The 21,771-nt window shown below is 38.3% G+C and overlaps 1 protein-coding gene across 1 annotated transcript in view; it reads left to right on the top strand.

Moving 5' to 3' along the window:
• ADAD1 (adenosine deaminase domain containing 1) overlaps positions 1-21,771 on the top strand; it is an 80,087-nt gene that overhangs the window by 48,533 nt on the left and 9,783 nt on the right. The gene's annotated exons all lie outside the window — the stretch shown is intronic.

Below are 21,771 nucleotides of genomic sequence, written 5' to 3'. Positions count from 1 at the left end.
ACATTGACTTTCAAGACTTTGTTCCTCTTAGCTTGGATCTTTATTAAACTACTAGGTCTCACTCCAACTCTAGCCCAGATAAACTATTATAATTTCTGACAAGATTAATGTAGGGTCTTTGTGTTTTTTTTAGTTTTGGAGTTTGTTTTTTGTCTATTCTAAAAGTATAGTAGAGCTTAGTTGATGAAGGTTGAAGTCATTCTGGATGGAAAGACATACATGTCTTTCAGTAGACGAGATTCTATATTTATTAATAGATTGAATCATGTTAAATTGCCGTTTCGGGGGAGAGGGTAGGTAAAAAATGATCAATTATGATCAATTTCATGTCAGCATACATATACTGTTATTAATAATAAGTTTAATTTCCATCAAGTATATGATATATAGTGTTTATTTTTCTGAATTGGTATTTCCTTGTTAAGTCTTTTCAGTTTCTTGTCCGGGTTGATTCCTTCCACAGCTGATTTACAGCCTTTATTTCTATTACTTTAACCTCTCTTTGATAGTAAATTTCCTGTGAATATACAGCATGTTTCATCTTTTCTTGGCTCTTCACATTTGTGGATATTTTGCTTTTGTCTAAATTAGGAAAAGCACAAAATGGTTAACATTTGCCTAAATAGTGAAAGATCATGTTAGACAGTTTATTTCCTCAAGAAAAATTTTTAATTTTAAGGGTTAGATAAAACATATACCCAGCTGTTTTACAGATAATATCCAGTAAGGACCACTGATTTCTTCAACAAGTGGTCACTGAGTGTCTCTGAACATTATGTCTGCTTAATTTATATATGGTATTTTGAAGTGGAGAAAGATTGTATCTCAAGAGGGGTAAGCTAGATAAAGAATAAAGGAGATGGCATTTAGTAGAAGGCAGTCATTTAGCAGAAAGGGCAGGATACAGATGTGAAACCCAACACTGGCTTTATGATTCTGACAGTTGTATATTATTTACTCTTTTGTAGCTCAGGTTTTTATCTTTGCAAGGATGAAATTGGTTCTAGTGGTGGTTATTCTTTGTTCAGGGATGGAAGCTTGATAGAAAGGGCTTCAGGGTTCATCAGAAGTGGAAATGCTTATTGTTTTTTCTCTGTAATATGTATTGGGTTGTACAAAATGTTTTGCTTGAAGAAAAGCAAGCATCTTTTCTAACATAAATCGTAAGTAACATTTAGTTTATAAGCATTCTGAGCACAGTATTTAATTTGTAAGCACAATAAAGTATTTGTGGCAGATATTTGTCAAAGATTTTTATTAAAAAGTTGATAATTATGAAATACATTTATGCAGCAGGATCAGGGTTAAGCTATTTTTCAATACAGAAAGAAAATTTTCTGCAAAATTCATTTGTTTTAAATGTTCTGTTGGGAAAAGCAAAGCTAGACTTCTAAACCTCTACTTCTAAAGTTGCTCAAAACCCATTAAACTAATTGTGTCTAAGTTAAAGTCCTTTTTTTAGCGCTAAGGTTGTGTTATCTGAGGCAAACATTGAAGGATGGGTAAAATTTAGAAGGCCGAAATTAGAGAGAGAATGTATTCCACTTGAAAATGATAAAGATCAGAAGGGAAATGTTAACAGTGTTTGAGTCTAGAATTTAGAACACAGGATGGAAGCTGTTGAGAGAAGCTTGTAGATGTTCTCAGTTTGGTAGGCAGAGGGAGTTCGTAAAAGATTTCTTACAAGGAAGTGACCTACACTGAAACACAATTTCACAACGTTTTCTTGGTTTGCTTATTATGGAAATTTTCAGAGATACAAAAATAGAAAGTAGCACCCATCACACCAGCTTATTAAAGCATGGCAATCTCATTCCATATATACCTCCCAAAGATAGATTATGTTAGAGTAGATATCAGACATTCATCTGTAAATACTTTGATATGTATCTGTAAAATATGAAAACTTTTCAATACACAATTCAATTAGTATACCTTAAAAATTAATAGTAATTCTCCATCTCATAAATGTTGTATATATTGTTGGAATCAGAATCAAAATTACATCCATGTATTGGAATTGGAATTTGTGTTACATATCTATTAATCTATAGATTTCTTCTCATTATTTTTTTCTTTTAACTTAGTTCTTGAAAAAACTGAGTTCTTTGCAGAGTTTATCACAATCTTATTTTTGCTATTTTATCTCCATGATATGATTTAACATTTGTCTGTCCTCTGCATTTCCAGAAACAGTAAATTCAGGTTTAATTTTTTAGCAGAAATACTTAACAGGCAGTATTGTGGGCTTTCTGTTAGAAAGCCTTCAGGGTTGTCTATCTTTTGTGATGTAGCCATCATTGATGAGTCTTGTCTAAATCCATTATTTAATTAGGGATTGCAGATTATACTCAAATTCTCTCATTACCTGGAATCCTTTGACTTTAAAAATGCCCATTTCTAAAAAAAAAAAAAAGGTCCATTTCTCAGTTATTTGATTACTGAGGTATAGTTGGTACAAAAAAGAATGGATTATTTCTCTTTCTTTATATTTTTTGAATAGTTAATTCTCTGTCATCCTTTAAAGTTGACCAGAGAGTGCTTTTTAGTATCATTATAAATTTAAACATGTCTCCTAGTCTATCCACATTGTTGTAAATGGAATTTTCTTTCTTTTTTTATTGCTGAATAGCATTCGATTTTTTAATTGCTGAATAGTACTCAAATTGCCAACATTTGTTGGATCTTAGGAAAAAAGCAAGAGAATTCCAGAAAAACATCCACTCCTGCTTTACTGACTATGCTAAAGCCTTTGTGTGGATCACAACAAACTGTGGAAAATTCTTAAACAGATAGGAATACCAGACTACCTTACCTGCCTTCAGACAAACCTGTATGCAGGTCAATAAGCAACAGTTAGAACTGGACATGGAACAATGGACTGCTTCCTAATTGGGAAAGGAGTACAACAAGGCTGTATATTGTCATCCTGCTTAATTAACTTATATGCCAAGTACATCATGAGAAATGCTGGGCTGGATGAAACAAGTTGGAATCAAGATTGCCAGGAGAATCAAGACTGCCGGGAGAAACATCAATAACCTCAGATATGCAGATGACACTACCTTTATGGCAGAAAGCAAAGAGGAACTGAAGAGCTTCTTGATGAAAGTGAAAGAGAATGAAAAAGCTGGCTTAAAACTCAACATTCGAAGGCGAGGGTGGGATGTTTAGAGAGAACAGCATCGAAACATGTATATTATCAAGGGTGAAAGAGATCATCAGCCCAGGTTGGATGCATGAGACAAGTGCTCGGGGCTAGTGCACTGGGAAGACCCAGAGGGATCGGGTGGAGAGGGAGGTGGGGGGGTGGGGATCGGGATGGGGAACACATGTAAATCCATGACTGATTCATGTCAATGTATGGCAAAAACCACTACAATATTGTAAGGTAATTAGCCTCCAACTAATAAAAATAAATGGAAAAAAAAAAAAATGAAGACCATGGCATCCAGTCCATCACTTCATGGCAAATAGATCAGGAAACAATGGAAACGGTGACAGACTTGATGTTCTTGGGCTCCAAAATCACTGCAGATGGTGACTACAGCCATGGTACTAAAGGACACTTGCTCCTTGGGAGAAGAGCTACGACAAACAGCATATTAAAAAGCAGAGACATTATTGCTGACAAAGGTCCGTCTAGTCAAAGCTATGGTTTTTCCAGTAGTCATGCATGGATGTGAGAGTTGGACCATAAAGAAAACAGCACCGAAGAATTGATCCTTTTGAACTGTGGTGCTGAAGAAAACTCTTCCAGAGTCCTTTAGACTGCAAGAAGATCAAACCAGTCAATCCTAAAGGAAATCAGTCCTGAATATTCATTGGAAGGACTGGTGCTGAAGCTGAAACTCCAATACTTTGGCCACCTGATGTGAAGAACTGACTCCATAGAAGACCCTTATGCTGGGAAAGACTGAAGGAAGGAGGAGAAGGGAACACCAGAGGGTGAGATGTTTGGAGGGCATCACTAATTCGATGAACATGAGTTTGAGCAAGCTCCTGAAGTTGTTGATGGACAGGGAAGCCTGGCATGCTGCATTCCATGGGATCACAAAGAGTCAGACACGATTGTGTGACTGAACTGAACTGATTCTATTGGGGCTTCGCTGCTGGCTCAGATGGTAGAGAATCTGCCTGCAGTGCAGGAGACCTGGGTTCGATTCCTGGGTCAGGAAGATCTCTTGGAAATAAGAATGGCTACCCACTCCAGTATTCTTGCCTGGAGAATTTCATGGATGGAGAAGCCTGGTGATGGGGGTCACAAAGAGTATTCTATTTGTGTGTGTGTATACACATCACTACTACTGTGGGCAGGAATCCCTTAGAAGAAATGGAGTAGCCATCATGGTCAACAAGAGTCCAAAATGTAGTACTTGGAAGCAATCTCAAAAACAGCAGAATGATCTCTGTTCCTTTCCAAGGCAAACCATTCAGTATCATGGTAATCCAAGCCTATGCCCCAACCAGTAAGGCTGAAGAAACTGAAGTTAAACAGTTCTGTGAAGACCTACAAGACCTTTTAGAACTAACACCCAAAAAAGATGTCCTTTTCATTACAGGGGACTGGAATGCAAAAGTAGGAAGTCAGGAAACACCTGGAGTAACAGGCAAATTTGGCCTTGGAGTATGGAATGAAGCAGGGCAAAGGCTAATAAGAGTTTTGCCAAGAGAATGCACTGGTCATAGCAAACACCCCCTTCCAACAACACAAGAGAAGACTCTACACATGGACATCACCAGATGGCCAACACCAAAATCAGATTGATTATACTCTTTGCAGCCAAAAATGGAGAAGCTCTATACATTCAGCAAAAACAAGACCGGGAGCTGACTGTGGCTCAGATCATGAACTCCTTATTGCCACATTCAGACTTAAATTGAAGAAAGTAGGGAAAACCACAAGACCATTCAGGTATGACCTAAATCAAATCCCTTATGACTATACAGTGGAAGTGAGAAATAGATTTAAGGGACTAGATCTGATAGAAAGCCTGATGAACTATGGATGGAGGTTCATGACATTGTACAGGAGACAGGGATCAGGACCATCCCCATGGAAAAGAAATGCAAAAAGGCAAAATGGTTGTCTGAGGAGGCCTTACAAATAGCTGTGAAACGAAGAGAAGCAAAAAGCAAAGGAGAAAAGGAAAGATATTCCCATTTGAATGCAGAGTTCCAAAGAACAGCAAGGAGAGATAAGAAAGCCTTCCTCAGCGATCAATGCAAAGAAATAGAGGAAAACAACAGAATGGGAAAGACTAGAGATCTCTTCAAGAAAATTAGAGATACCAAGGGAGTATTTCATGCAAAAATGGGCTCAACAAAGGACAGAAATGGTATGGACCTAACAGAAGCAGAAGATATTAAGAAGAAATGGCAAGAATACACAGAAGAACTGTACAAAATCTTCATGACCCAGATAATCACAATGGTGTGATCACTCATCTAGAGCCAGACATCCTGGAATGTGAAGTCAAGTGGGCCTTAGGAAGCATCACTACGAACAAATCTAGTGGATGTGATGGAATTCCAGTTGAGCCATTTTAAATCCTGAAAGATGATGCTGTGAAAGTGCTGCACTCAATATGCCAGCAAATTTGGAAAACTCAGCAGTGGCCACAGGACTGGAAAAGGTCTGTTTTCATTCCAATTCCTAAGAAAGGCAATGCCAAAGAATGCTCAAACTACTGCACAGTTGCACTCATCTCCCATGCTAGTAAAGTAATGCTCAAAATTCTCCAAGCCAGGCTTCAGCAATACGTGAACCCTGAACTTCCAGATGTTCAAGCTGGTTTTAGAAAAGGCAGAGGAGCCAGAGATCAAATTGCCAACATCTGCTGGATCATCAAAAAAGCAAGAGAGTTTCAGAAAAACATCTCTTTCTGCTTTATTGACTATGCCAAAGCCTTTGTGTGGATCACAATAAACTGTGGGAAATTCTGAAAGAGATGGGAATACCAGACCACCTGACCTTCCTCTTGAGAAACCTGTATGCAGGTCAGGAAGCAACAGTTAGAACTGGACAGGGAACAACAGACTGTTTCCAAATAGGAAAAGGAGTACGTCAAGGCTGTATATTGTCACCCTGCTTATTTAACTTATATGCAGAGTATATCATGAGAAACGCTGGGCTGGAAGAAGCACAAGCTGGAATCAAGATTGCCGAGAGAAATATCAATAACCTCAGATATGCAGATGACACCACCCTTATGGGCAGAAAGTAAAGAGGATCTAAAAAGCGTCTTGATGAAAGTGAAAGAGGAGAGTGAAAATGTTGGCTTAAAGCTCAACATTCAGAAAACTAAAATCATGGCATCTGGTCCCATCACCTCATGGGAAATAGATGGGGAGACAGTGGAAACAGTGTCAGACTTTATTTGAGGGGCTCCAAAATCACTGCAGATGGTGATTGCAGCCATGAAATTAGAAGACACTCCTTGGAAGGAAAGTTATGACCAACCTAGATAGCATTAAAAAGCAGAGACATTACTTTGCCAACAAAGGGCCATCTTATCAAGACTATGGTTTTTCCAGGGGTCATGTGTGGGTGTGAGAGCTGGACTGTGAAGAAAGCTCAGCACCGAAAAATTGATGCTTTTGAACTATGGTGTTGGAGAAGACTCCTGAGAGTCCCTTGGACTGCAAGGAGATCCAACCAGTCCATCCTGAAGGAGATCAGTCCTGGGTGTTCATTGGAAGGACTGGTGCTGAAGCTGAAACTCCAATACTTTGGCCACCTCATGCGAAGAGTTGACTCATTGGAAAAGACCCTGATGCTGGGAGGGATTGGGGGCAGGAGGAGAAGGAGACGACAGAGGATGAGATGGCTGGATGGCATCACTGACTCGATGGGCGTGAGTTTGAGTAAACTCCGGGAGTTTGTGATGGACAGAGAGGCCTGGCGTGCTGTGATTCATGGGGTCCCAGAGTTGGACGCTACTGAACTGAACTGATACACATCACATCTTTTTTATCCATTCATCTGTTGATTGACATTTAGGTTGGTTCCATATCTTGACAATTATATATAATGCTGCTATGAATACTGGGGTACATTCCTCCATGCTCTTTTCCTCAGTGGCTGCACCAGTTTGTATTCCTACCAGTGGTGTATGGGAGTTCCCTTTTCTCCACATCCTAACTGCTGTTTATTATTTGTGTGCTTTTTAATATATATTTATTTAATTATTTATTCATTTGACTGTACTGGGTCTCCGTTGCTTTGTGAGGGCTTTCTCCAGTTATGACAAGCAAGGCCTACTCTTCGCTGCAGTGCAGGGACTTCTCCCTATGATGGTTTCTCTTGTTGTGGAACATGAGCCCTAGGGGGCGTGGGCTTCAGGAGTTGTGAAGCATGGACTCAGCTGCCCCACAGCGTGTGGGATGGTCCCAGATGGAACCTGTGCCCCCTGCAGTGGCATGTGGACCCTTCACCACTGGCCCACCAGCCAAAGTCCCCATTTGTGTGCTTTTTGGTGATAGCCATTTTGACAGGTGTGACATGATGGCACATTGTGGTTTTGATTTGCATTTCTCAGCTAGCAATGTTGAGCAACTTTTCATATGCCTGTTGGCCATCTGTATATTTTCTTTGGAGAAATACCTATTCAGGTCTTCTGCCCATTTTTGATCAAGGTGGTTGTTTTGTTGTTGAGTTGTAAAGAGTTTATTTATTTTGGATATTAACCTCTATGGGTCATACTATTTGCAGATATTTTCCCCCATTCATCAGCATCTTATAGCTTACCACATACAGGTCTTTTTCCTCCTTAGGTAGGTTTATTCCTTGGTATTTTACTCTTTTTATTATGGTAAGTGGTATTATTTCCTTAGTTTCTCTGTTTCTTGTTTGTGTGTAGAAATATAACCAATTTCTGTATATTAATTTTGTATCCTGCAACTTGATCGAATTCATTGATGAACTCTGCTAAGTCATTTCAGTCGTGTCCGACCCTGTGCGACCCCATAGATGGTAGCCCACCAGGCTTCCCCGTCCCTGGGATTCTCAAAGCAAGAACACTGGAGTGGGTTGCCATTTCCTTCTCCAGTGTGTGAAAGTGAAAAGTGAAAGTGAAGTCACTCAGTCATGTCCGACTCGTAAAGACCCCATGGACTGCAGCATACCAGGCTCCTCCGTCCATGGGATTTTCCAGGCAAGAGTACTGGAGTGGGGTGCCATTGCCTTCTCCAGTTGATGAGCTCTAGTTGTTGTCTAATGGCATCTTTAGGATTTTTGATGTACTATATACTATCATGTTATCTGCAGACAGTGACAGTTTTACTTCTGCTTTTCTAATTTGGGTAATTTTTATTTCTTTTCTGATTATCGTGGCTAAGATTTCTGGTACTATATTGAATAAATGTGGCAAGAATGGGCATGCATGTCTTGTTCCTAATCTTAGAGGAAACACTTTCAGCTTTTCACCCTTGATAGTGATGTTGGCTATCAGTTTGTTTTATATGGGGTTTATTATGCTGAAGTATGTTCCTTCTATAACCATTTTGTTGAGAAAACTTATAAATGTATGCTGAGCTTTGTCATAAGAGATTTTTGCAGTATTGTGATAGATGATCATATGATTTTTATTCTTCATTTTACTAATATAGTGCATCACATTGTTTGATTTGTCATTATTGAACCATCTTTGCATCCCTGGTAAAATTCTGTTTGATCAAGGTGGTATGATCTTTCTAAAGTGCTTATGGATTCAGTTTGCTAATATTTTGCTGAGAATCTGTGTTTATCAATGATACTGGCCTGTAGTTTTCTTTTATTGTAATATCTTTGATTTTGGTATCCGGGTGATGCTGGTCTCATAGAAAGAGTCAACAAGTGTTCCTTCCTCTCCTGTTTTTTGAAATAGTTTGAGAAGGATAAGTGTTAACTCCTCTCTGAATGTTTGGTAGAAGTTAACTGAAGCCATCTGGGCCTGGACTTTTACTTATTGGGAGTTTTTAAATTACTGATTCAGTTTCAGTATGGTAATTATTCTGTTCATTTTTTTCTATTTCTCCCTGGTTTGGTTCTGGAAGATTGTAACTTTCTAAGAAATTTCCCATTTCTTACAGATTGTCCATTTTATTAGCATTTGGTTATTCCTGGTAGTCTCTTTTGATCTTTTGTATTTCTGAGGTATTGGTTGTAACTTTCCCTTCTTCACTTATGATTTTATTGATTTGGGTTCTCTCCCCCTTTTTTCTTTGTAAGTCTGGCTACAGGTTTATCGATTTTATTCATCTTTTCAAAGTACCAGCTTTTAGTTTCATTGATCTTTTATTTTTTAGTCTCTGTTTTTATTTCTGCTCTGAACTCTGTGACTTCTTTCCTTCTACTGATTTTGGGTTTTATTTGTTTTTTCTTCTTTTCCTTCAAGTTTAAGGTTATGTTGTTTATTTGAGATTTTTGTTGTTCCCCGAGGTAAGCTTGTATCATTAAACTTCCCTCTTAGAACTGTTTAAACTGTGTCCCATGAGTTTTGGATCATCATGTTTTTGTTTTCATTTGTTTCTAGGTATTTTTTTAATTTCCTCTTTGATTCCTTCAATGATCCATTGGTCATTTAGTATCATATTGTTTAGCCTCCCTGTCTTTGTGTTTTTTTCAGTTTTTTTTTCACTTGTAGTTGATTTCTAGTTCGCATTATAGTCAGAAAAGATGCTTGATATGATGTCAATTTTCTTAAATTTACCTATGCTTCTTTTGCAGCTTAGTATGTGATCTCTCCTGGAGAATGTTCCATATGCACTTTAAATTTGTATTCTGCTGCTTTTGGATGGAATGTTCTATTTCTATCTAATGTTCATTTGGTCTGATGTGTCATTTAAGGACAGAGTTTACTTATTGATTTTCTGTCTGGATGATCTGTCCATTGATGTAAGTGGGGGTGTTGAAGTCTCCTACTATTACTATGTTCCTGTCAATTTTTTTCCCTTGTACTATTCATATTTGCTTTATGTATTTAGGTGCTTCAATGTTGAGTGTGTATATATTTACAATTATTATATCATCTTCTTGGATTGATCCTTTGATCATTATATAATGTCCTTCTTTGTCTCTCGTAATAGTCTTTATTGTAAAGTCAGTTTTGTCTGATATAAGTATTGCCACCCTATATTATTCCCTAAGTGTTTCTTTTGATTATCATTTTCACAGAATAATACCTTTTTCCATTGCCTCACTCTCAGTCCGTCTGTGTCTTTAGATCAGAAGTGAGTTTTTTATAAGCAGCATATAAATGGGTCTTTTTTTTTTTTAATCCATTCAACCACTCTTTTTTTTGGGGGGGGGGGTGGATACTGAGCAGCATGTGGGATCTTAATTCCCTGATCAATGATTGAACCTATGCCGCCCTCATTGGAAGTACAGAATCTCAACCACAGGACAACAAGGGAAGTCCCAGCCGCTTTGTCTCTTGATTAAGCATTTAGTCTGTTTACATTTAAGGTAATTATTTCCCTGGTGGCTCAGGTGGTAAAGAATCTGCCTGCAATGCAGGAGACCTGGGTTCAGTCCTGGGTCAGGAAGATCCCCTGGAGAAGGGAGTGACTACCTACTCCAGTATTCTTACCTGGAGAATTCCATGGACAGAGGAGCCTGGCTGGCTACAGTCCAGGGAGTCACAGAGTCAGACAAGACTGAGAAACTAGCACTTCACTTCATGCCATTGTTTTAGTTGTTTGTAGTCTTTTCTTTTTCCTTTTTTTTTTTTTTTCATTCTCTTGTGATTTGATGACTATCTTTAGTGTTATGTTTGAATTCCTTTTCCTTTTTGTGTGTGTATCTATTACAGATTTTTGGTTTATGATTACCATGAAGTTTTTATATAGCAGTTTTATGTACATGTATATGATGGTTTTAAGTTGCTGGTCTCTTAATTTTAAATGCACTTTAATAGCCCTGCATTTGTACTCACCTTCTGTTATGATTACTGTTTTTATATCATATTTTACTTCTAATTGTTCTGTGTATCCTTTAGCAGCTTATTGTGGATGTATATGATTTTACTACTTTTGTCTTTTAACCTGTTTACTAGCTTTGTGTGATCTCCTACCATTACTGTATGTTTGCCTTTACTGATTAGTTTTATTTTTTCTTACTGTTCATGTTTCTAGCTCTCCTTTTCCTTTTCACTTAAAGAAATTCCTTTAACAATTCTTGTAAAGCTGGTTTGGTGGTAGTGAATTCTTTTACCTCTTTCTTATCTGTTAAACTTTTGTAATCTCCATTACATGTGGGTAAGAGCTTTGCCAGGTAAAGTTTTCTTGGTTGTAGGTCTGTCCTTTTATCACTAAGTATGTTGTGCCAATCCCTTCCAACCTGCAGGGTTTCTGCTAAAAAGTCAGCTGATAGCCTTATAGAAGTTCCCTTATATGTTATTTGCTGCTTTTCCCTTGATGCTTTTAATCTTTATTTTTTGTCATTTTAATGACAGAATATGTCTTTGTGTGTTCATCTTTGGGTTATTCCTGTGTGGGGTGGGACATCATGCTTTCTGGGCTTGGATGTCTGTTTCCTTTCCCAGATTAGGGAGTTTTCAACTATTATGTCTTTATATATATGTTCTCAGCTTTGTTCTCTCTTTTTTCTTCTTTTGGGACCCCTGTAATGTGAGTATTAATGTGCTTGATGTTGTCCCAGAGGTCTCTTTAGATGTCCTTATTTTTTCCTTCTATTTTCTTTTTTCTGTTCAATATCAAATCGATCAGTGATTTCTTACTGCTGTCTTCTAGCTTGCTGGTCTGTTCCTCTGTATCATTAATCTACTATTGATTCTTTCTAATGTATTTTTCATTTCAGTTGTTATGTTATTCTCTTTTTGATGGTTCTTTATATTTTCTAACTTTAAAAATTTCTAACTTCTTGCTCTACATATCCATTCTTCTCCCAAGTTCTTTGATCATCTTTATGATCACTACTCTGAACTATTTCTCAGGTAGGTTGCCTAACTCCACTTCACTTAGTTCTTCTAGGGCTTTATCTTGTTCCTTCATCTGGAACATCTTCCTCTGTCACCTCATTTTGCCTAAGTTTCTATTTGTATTTTTGTGTATCTGTTAGGTTAGTTATGTTTCCTGACTTTGGAGAAGTTGCCTCGTGTGTATCCCAGCAGCACACCACCTCGTCATCTGAACTATGTCTTCCCTCTGAGGGCTGCAGGCCCTTCTGTTGTGGTGGGCTGACTATGTGGGTAGTCTTGCAGACTTAATTGGTCACTAGCCCAGTTGATTGCCAGGTCAGGCCTTGTACACAGGCTGCTGGCTTCTGGTTGGTGGGGCTGGGTCACATGGTGGCTGACTCCAGAACCCCACGGGGCCTTGGGACTAGTGCTGGCTCCCTGGTGGGCAGAGACAGGGTCCAGAAAACTCCAAAGCTGCTGCCTGCCCACTAGTGGGTAAGACCACATTCTGAAGTTAATGAAGGACTACTGGCATGCAGAGCTAGGTCCTGGAGTCTGGTTGCAGGACCTAGGGGTCCCAGTACAGGTATTAAATTGTTGTTGGGGTGACTGGTTCCTGACTCTGTTTGGTAAGGGGTCTGGGGTGTTCCAAAACTTGTGCTGGCCTATCAGTGGGCAGGGCTGTTGCCTAGATGGTGTTTGGGCAGAGTCTGGCCTGCTGAGTCCAGAAGACTTGAGTCCACAGGCTGTAGGATTATGGTTTTATTGTGTCTAGTGTCTACCCCTAAGTAGGTGAGGCTGGCCTAGAAGCTAGAGCATGCTTCCTGGGAGCAGAACTGGGGCCCAGGAGATTTTGGGGCTGGTGCCAACCCACTGGTAGGAGGAGCTGTGTTTGGGGCTGGTGTGCTGGGCCATGACCAGAGGCTGCTGTGGGCTCTTTGGGTCTTAAGGCAGCCTGTCTGGTGATAGGTGGAGCTGTGTCCCTGCCTACTTAGCGGCTTGCCCTGAAGCGTGCCAGCACTAGTACCTATAAGATATTGGGCCAGGGCAGGGCTGGGTTCTGGGGCTAATATGCTAGAGAGATGATTCCACAAAGGCACCTGTCAGCACCAGTATCCCACTTGGTAGAAGGCACTCCTATGCTTGCCTGCTGCCAGCATCTGTGTCTCCAGCGTGAGTCATACTTGTCTCCTGCATCCCTGGCAGATTCTCCAAGAGCAGCAGGTAGGTCTGACCCAGGCTTCTATCAAATTGCTGCTTTTGTCCTGGGCCCCAGAGTGTGTGAGATTTTGTGTGTGCTCTCAGAGTGAAATCTGCTTTCCCCAGTCCTCTGTACCCTTGTAACTAAAGCCAAATCCTTTGGGGGCTCATCTTCCTGGTGCAGGATTCCTGAGTCAGGGAGTTTGATGTGAGTCTTGGACCTCCCACTCCTGCGAGAGAACCTGTGCAACAATCTGGGTTCCCCTCCTGGGGCACTGGACTTTACTCTATTGAAAATCCGCCCCTCCTACTCATCTTGTTGTTCCTTCTGTATGTCTTAAGTTGTAGAAGATCTTTTCTGGTAGGTTCCAGTCTTTTTCATCAATGATTATTGTGTAAATAGTTATGATTTTGGTGTGCTCATGAGAGGAGTTTAGCTCAGGTCCAGAGACAGCTGAAGCCTGGACTGTCAACTCTGTCCTTAGTCAGCCCATTATTACCTTCATGTTCAGTAACACCAGTTTTTTATCTGTGCCATGGTATGAAAAGGTTAGAAAGCAGTATTCTAAACATTTTAATTTAAAAAGTGTATTGATCATATCTTAAGTCATTGCCTGTTAAGGGAGAACAGACATTTAATTATATGTTACAGAAACTTACAATTTTTTAGTTAGGAAGTATTTTTAGATAATTATATTTCATTTTGCACATGAGGTAAAGTGGACATTATTTTAGGAAAACCAAATTTGTGAAAAATAATTTTAGGATAATATGTACATATAACAGGTAATAAGTACTTTAAAAATATTTATGGGGACTGGATATGAATGTTGTCCAGCTTCACTTCATAGTAACAGTTAATGAAGGATCGCTGTGACTTTCAAATGCAAGTTTATTTTCTTTGAGAATGAGCTGAAATTGATGGTTCCTAGATAAGATGACTATTCTTTGATGTGAGAAAGGAGAAAGAATATTGTTAAGTAAACAGGAAGCATGAGAATTTCCTCTTTAGAAATCTTTTGACCCTGATACCATACTATAAATTAAGTTGATTTAAAGTACACGTTTCTACTCTGTCACTTCTTGTGTTACGATGGATGTCAAAAATATTTTTGTTTAGTTTTAATAGTTTTAGTAGTACCAAAAGAGCATCCTGACTACCAGAACAGTATTTGTTTCTGCAAATAACATGCGTGTTTCTGTTGATAAAAATTCTGCTGAACCTGAAATCCCTTTCTTTGTGGTATTTTAAATCTGGATTATTTTCTAAGCTATAATTTATATTGTTACATGATGGTAGAGCTTGAAAAGGTGTATTACTTCTAGAAAGTTGATATTGCATTTAAGATCTTTGAATTACTTTGAGTTGTAGTTCAGATTGCACTACATATATTAATATGTAATGTTTGTTAGATTTGATCATCCAAGAAGCCTTTTTTAATACATCCCAGTAAATGGGGGTGTACCAAGAATGGGCGTCCCAAAGCGGGAGATCTCAGGGCATAGAATCTAGGCTGATTGGAACCCAAACCCACAAGCAGCAGCAGTTAAAGTATACAAATATATATAGTTCTGTGAGACCCTAAGCCCCACTGACCCCCCAGGGCCAGACGATCTGGAGGTGTCCCCTGGGCAGCATTCATAAAAATCAGGGCTCCAGACGAGTATATAAGCTCCTTTCCGGGGAGATACTGTTGAACTGTAGCAGGGCCGTGGGAGAGTGCAAAGGTGAATTTCTCTGACCTTCGTCTCCTGAGAGCAACTTCATATCCTGTTGATCAGTGGTCCCCATCCTTTTTGGCACCAGGAACTGGTTTCATGGAAGACACTTCCATGGATGGGGGGGTGGGGGGAGAGGGATGGTTCAGGCAGTAAGCAGATAGTTCAGGCAGTTATGTGAGTTCAGTTCAGTTCAATTCAATCGCTCAGTTGTATCCAACTCTTTGCGACCCTATGGACTGCAGCACGCCAGGCCTCCCTGTCCATCACCAATTCCCGGAGCTTACCCGAACTCATGTCCATTGAGTTGGTGATGCCATCCAACCATCTCATCCCCTGTCATCCCCTTCTCCTCCTGCCCTCAATCTTTCCCAGCATCAGGGTCTTTTCCAGTGAGTCAACTCTTCGCATCAGGTGACCAGAGTATTGGAGTTTCAGCTTCAACATCAGTCCTTCCAGTAATGTGAGTGATGGGGAGCAAAAGATGAAGCTTTGGTCTCCCACCGCTCACTTCCTGCTATGCAACCCAGTTCCCAACAGGCTGCAGCAGGTGTGGCGGAAGCGGGTGTTGGGGACCCCTGCCATATGTGTGCCAAACCCAAAGCCTGCCCCTAAGGCCAAAAGTCCAGGACTAGCAAGTAGGCATCTTTCACAGGAAGTCGGGGGGATATATTTCAGTCTTCTGTCTGTGTAGTGCCTTGGGAGTGGGCTGCCATGAATTGTCTCTCCAATGTTACAGTCCTGTGGTACCCAAGAATGCAAGCCTCCCTCCAGTCTCACCCCACTCCCACATTCAGACAGTCAAAGGTGGCAGCTGCAAAACCAGAGCATTAGAGAAGGTATGAGCTCCCTTCTGTAAGATGTGAGTGAGTTGAACTGAGGCAGAGGGAGAGCACGAAGACTGCGTCCATTGGTGTTCCTGAGAGCACCTCTGTAGATCCCTACAAGTGTGTCAAACCGGAAGCCTTCTCCTGAGACCAGAGCTCATGGATAAGGAATCGGGCCTCTTTGTCAGAAAGACTGGGGATTGATTTCAGTCTGAAACATGTCCAGTGCCCTGTGAGTGATAGACTTCGAAGAACTCTCTTATTGGTATAGTCCCATAAGACCCAGGAAAGCAGACCCGTAGTCTCTAGAGATAGGTGGTCAAAGGGTATCCCCTGTGTGGGAGCCATGAAAATTGGGTCACCAGGTATAAAAATCCCAGAGCAGCAGGTGTGTGTGTGGAATCTCCTCTCCAGGAGATACTGGCATTCTGAAGCGGAGCAGAGGGAGAATGAGTGGTGTCCTGTGGCTTTAGCAAATCAGAATGGAATCAGGAAAACAGTGCACACCCAGTCTCTGTTCCTGGAAAGTATCTTAACAGGCCCCTCCCCCTCAGACCAGTGCTTTAAAATTAGGACTTGAATCTCCTTTATGTAGAGTCTAGGCACTTTGGAAAGGACTGTTTTCTGCACTGGGCCCTGGAGCAGGTGAATCTGTACAGAAGCCCACGTTTTGCCACAGCTCTAGTCTCTTGGGTACAAACACCATTGTTTTCAAATGTTTGAAGCACTGTTTCAGATATTTGAAGGACTCAAAACCCTGGTGCTTTTCTTAAAAGTTGCAGCATCCAGTGTGGGGTATGAACCCTCTGCTGCTCAGTGAGAAGCTCCAGGGTTTTGAGTTCCCTCCTGGTTGTTGATCACCTCACAATGGATGGGAGCTGTGGTAAAATTATGTCTTAGTTTTTCCTACCCACTTTGATGTGACATCCCTCTCATTTACCTAATGTGAAGGGGAAAATTGTTTTGCTGATTTTTAGTTTTGTTTCCAGAGGAAATTTTTTCATATATAGCTGTAGATTAGAACTGTCTATGGGAGAAGGTAAATACAGGAACTTCCTGCATCGCCATCTTGAAGATGCATTTCTCCATCTTTTTTCAAATTCTTCCTGTCAGTGCACAAATTGTGGGTATCAGTTTCTCCACATTCTGTCAATACTTATTATTTTCCCTTTTTTCGGACATAATACTTAAGGATTTAAAAAATATGTATGTATCCAGTTAGTCTAGTAGCATTTATTGAAAAGACTATTCTTTCCCCACTGAATTAAGTTATACATTTGATATAACCTTATCAATATGTTGGTATTATTCTTTTCTGCTGCTCTGTCTTTATGTCAACTATGCTTTAATTATTATGAGATTTTTACTGTCTTGTTATTTGGTAATACGAGCCCTCCAGCTTTGGTTTTCTTCAAGAATGTCTTGGCTATTTTACACTCTTTGTATTTCCATATAAATTTAAGCTTTACTTTTTTGGTTTCATACCATCCCCTCCATCACAAACATATTGCACTAACTCTGTAGATCAAATTAGGAAGAACTAATAGTCTGAAGTTCATGAACATGGTAGATCCTTTTATTTATCTAAGTCTTAATTTCTCATATTTTCAAGACATATATATATATTTTATGACATTTATTCTCAGATATTGTTTGGTGCTGTTGCAAATGGTACTGTTTTAAGATATTCTCTGATTCTGGCATATAAAACTACAGTTGGCATTTTTGTATACTAAGCTTGTTACTAGTATCTTACTGTGTTCAGCAATTAATTCTAATATTTGTGGTTTCAGATCCTTTCGGACATTCTATTTGTACAGTCACATCTATGAAAAAATGATAATTTTATTTCTTCCTCTCTTTTACTTCTCTTCCTTGTCTTACTACATTTGTTAGAACCTCCACTATACCATTGAGTAGAAGTAGTAATGGGCACCCTTGTCTTAGTCCTAAACTTAGGAGGAAAGTGGTCCATTTTTCATCATTAACATATTGTCTGCAGTTTTGTGACAAAGATATTCAGTTAAGGAAATTATCTTCTTAGTTTTCTGAGCACTATTATTTTTACTTTGATTTCCTTAACTGATTTTTATGCATCAATTGCATTGATTCATGTAATCTATATGGATTTCTCTTTTTTTTCTGTATGTGGTGAATTACATTTTTTTTTAAGAACTATCAAATCGATTTTATATTCCTGGAATAAATCCAATGTAGTCACATATATTACCTTTTATATAACATTGATTTTCATGTTTTGTTAAAGATTTTTGCATTTGTGTTTAGCAGAGTTATTGGCTTCTATTTGCTATTTCTTAAAATGTTCCAGTAATCATGTATGGATGTGAGAGTTGGACTATAAAGAAAGCTAAACACCAAAGAATTGATGCTTTTGAGCTGTGGTGTTGGAGAAGACTCGTGAGAGTCCCTTGGACAGCAAGGAGATCCAACCAGTCCTTCCTAAAGGAAATCAGTCCTGAATATTCATTGGAAGGACTGATGCTGAAGCTGAGACTCCAATACTTTGGCCACCTGATGCGAAGAACTGACTCATTTGAAAAGACCTTGATGCTGGGAAAGGTTGAAGGCAGGAGGAGAAGGGGATGACAGAGGATGAGATGGTTGGATGGCATCACCAACTCAATGGACATGAATCTGAGTAAACTCCAGGAGTTGGGGATGGACAAGGAAGCCTGGTGTGCTGCAGTCCATGGGGTCACAAAGACTTGGGATGAGACTGAAACTGAACTGAAAATGTTAGCTTGGTGTCAAGATTTGCTGGCCTAGTAGAGTGATTTTTGAAGTAATTTTAGAAAAGACCCCAATGCTGGGAAAGACTGAAGGCAGGAACAGAATGGGACAACAGAGGATGAGATGGTTGGATGGCATCACCAACTCTATGGACAGGAGTTTGAGCAGACTTTGGGAGATGGTAAAGGACAGGGAGGCCTGGCATGCTGCAGTCCATGGGGTTGCAAAGAGTCAGGACTGACCGACTGAACAATAACAACAACAAAAATAGAGTGATTTTTGAAGTGTCCCTTCTTTTTCTATACTTTCACATTGCTTATATAATATTGCTAGTATTTTTTTTTTAATATATGAAAGAATGTAACAGAATGGCTGTCGAGGCCTGGAGTTTCTTTATGAGAATGTTTTAAATTACAGACTCAATTTTCATTATTTTGTACCATCTTTATGGGAGTGTTTAAATTATAGATTCAATTTCCATTGCTTTGGACAATTATTTCTTCAAAAAATATTTCTCTCCTCTTTTTCTGGTACTTCTATTTACATATATGTTAACTCACTTGATATTATCCAACAAATCATTGAGTTTACTTTTTTTTCTTTGTTCTGATAGTTTCTCTAGGATAGTGTGTTTAAGTTCACTGAACTTCTTCAATGTCTAATTTCTTGTTAAGCCTATCTGGTGAATTTTTAAATTTCATTTTTTTTTTTTTTTCAGTTCTAACATTTCTGTTTTAGGACTTTGGTTTAATTTTGCAGCTTTTTAAAAAATAGTTTTCATTTTTATAGTTTCTGTTGGAGTCCCTATTTGTCCCCTCACTGTGTTCAACTTGACTTTTAAATCTTGAACATATTTATAATAGCTAATTACATCACCACTGTCATTTTTTTTTAATGCTTCTATTGAGCTATTTTTCTCTTGGTTATAGGTCACGTTTTCCTTCAGTATTGGTTTATGCTGGATATTATTGAAGCTACATTGTTGACTTTCTGTGTTTTGTTGGCTTATTTTAGACAATGTTTAATTTTGTTTTGGAATGGAATTAATTTATTTGTGAATAACCTTTCAAGACTTGCTTTTAAGCCTTCTAGACTAGCCTTTACGCTAGGGCTGGATTAGTCCAAGTTCTAAGGTACTTTCTAGGATTTCTACGAAATTCCCAAGTTGTTCAACAAGTTTCTCTTGTCTGGCTTGTTGGAAATGGAGCTTCTTCTAATTCTGTGGAAGTTTCAGTGCTTGTTTAGGTCACAGTTTTTCAGTATACACTCTTTGCCTGTTAGCTTCTCTTTGTCTAGTCTTGTGGACTCTCATTACTAAAATAAACACAGCTTAGTATTCAACAAAATAATGAACAAATGAGTGAATGAATTTTCTATACATACTTCTGTAGTGCCTTCTCTGTACCACTATCTTATATTTCCAGTATGTTGTGCCACAAATTTCATTTGCTTCAGTAACCTTGAAACTCTCTGATTCTTTAGCTCCATGAGGCTCCTATGATTGGTGTAAGGCTCAACTTTATGTCTGGTTTCTTAGGCATCACGTTTTCTGCTGCTTGTTCTTTGATGCTCTACTTTAATAGTTATTTATAAGAGAAGGCTTAGTCTGGTACTAATTGCTCTGTCAAGACTGGAAGCAGAAGTCTTCTATACGTTTCGAAACTGTGGAATTACCTGATGAATCAGATTTAGAATTACTACACCTTCTTGTGGAATGAAGTCTTGTATCATTATGAAATTCTTCTCTTTATCTCTGATTATAAATTTTGTTTAATGTCCTCTTCTTAAAATTAATAAAGCTAGCTCTATATTTCAGGGGATTTTTAAATTTGTTTTTGAGTAGTGTTTGCATTATATATCCTTATCATCCTTATACATTTAGCCTTTTTTTGTCTTTTTATTTGAAGTATTTTTTTTAATAGTGTATATTTGGGATTGGTTTGTTTTAAACAAGTAGTCAACAGATGTTTGTTAAAATGATTACTTTTATATCTTTTAAAAAAAACTTAATAGGATCAACTTTTTTTACATTCTTTTTTGATACTCTTTTCCATTATGGTTTATCACAGGATATTGAATATAGTTCCCTGTGCTACACAGTAGGACTTTGTTATTCATTCTATATATATATTATAGCTTGCATGTCTAACTCCAAACTCCCAATACATTTGTTAGGATTGGTTTTTATTTTAAATTGCAATCTTTTTCTTTAATCAGAGATTTTAGTTTATTTATATTTAATGAGATTATTGACAGAATTTTATTGAAATCTTTTTTTCTTGCTATTTTCTATTTGTCTCATTTACTCTTTGTTCCTATAGTTTCCCTTAATTCCTTTTTTCTTATCTTTTTAAGGTATGTTTTTAATATTATACTTTCTCCTTTATTACTTTTTAGTATACTATCCTTCTAGAGGTTACCATATGTTTTAATATACAAATTTGGCTTACTGCAGTCTATCTAAACTTCATTCTTTTAGCACCTCCCAAATAATACAAGTTTTTAATATAACATTTTAATGCCATTATTTTATCTTTTGCCCTTAGTTCTTTTGTTGTCAAATATTTTACTTGTGTGTGTGTTAAAATGCCACAAAATATATTGTCTTCTTAATTAGCAACTGTTTACCCAATGTGGTACTCTTTACTTCTTTTTTTGTAGTCTGTGCTTCCATATGGAACTTTTCTCTTGAATCTGAAGTTATTCTTTAGAGGCACTTGTAGTTTAGGTCTGCTTTTGACTAGTTTTCTCAGTGTTTTGTCTGAAATGTCCATTTCACCTAAATTTCTTAACAAATTCTGAAAAGAATTCCAGATTTATTGTGTTTTGTTTGTTTCATCACATATATGCCATTCCATTGTCTTCCAACTTCCATAAATGTTGAAAAATTAGCCAATGATTTTATTGTTCTGCTGAAGACATTGCCTTTTTACCCACTGCTTTTTGTTGTTGCTTTCAAATGCTTTGCTCTGATTTCCTTTGGTGGCGATTTGAGGGGTTTCTGTAGGTTTTTGTTGTTTTGTATGTATCCTGCTTGGGCTTTCCTTAGTTTCATTAATCTGCAGGTAAGTGTCTTTTAATTGTTTATGAAAATTATTAGCCATTATATCTTCATATATAGCTTCTTCCTCTTTCTTTTTCCTTCTATGATTTCAGTTATCTGTATGTTAGATCTTTTTAATATATTCCACTCATTTCTTATGTTCTTTTTGTTTCTACTTTCTTTTTTCATCTGGTCTTCAGTTTGGATAGTTTTTATTAGCCTGTCTTTGGAGCACTATTCTAGTCTTCTGCTATGTCTAGTATGCCATTAAACACATCTAGTGATTTCTTAATTTCAGATACTATATTTCTCAATTCTGGAATGTTCATTA

Source organism: Cervus canadensis, chromosome 1, assembly GCF_019320065.1.
Source record: "Cervus canadensis isolate Bull #8, Minnesota chromosome 1, ASM1932006v1, whole genome shotgun sequence".
Lineage (NCBI taxonomy): Eukaryota > Metazoa > Chordata > Mammalia > Artiodactyla > Cervidae > Cervus > Cervus canadensis.
Note: the sequence above shows the minus strand (reverse complement) of the source record. Positions and strands in the feature narration are given on the sequence as shown.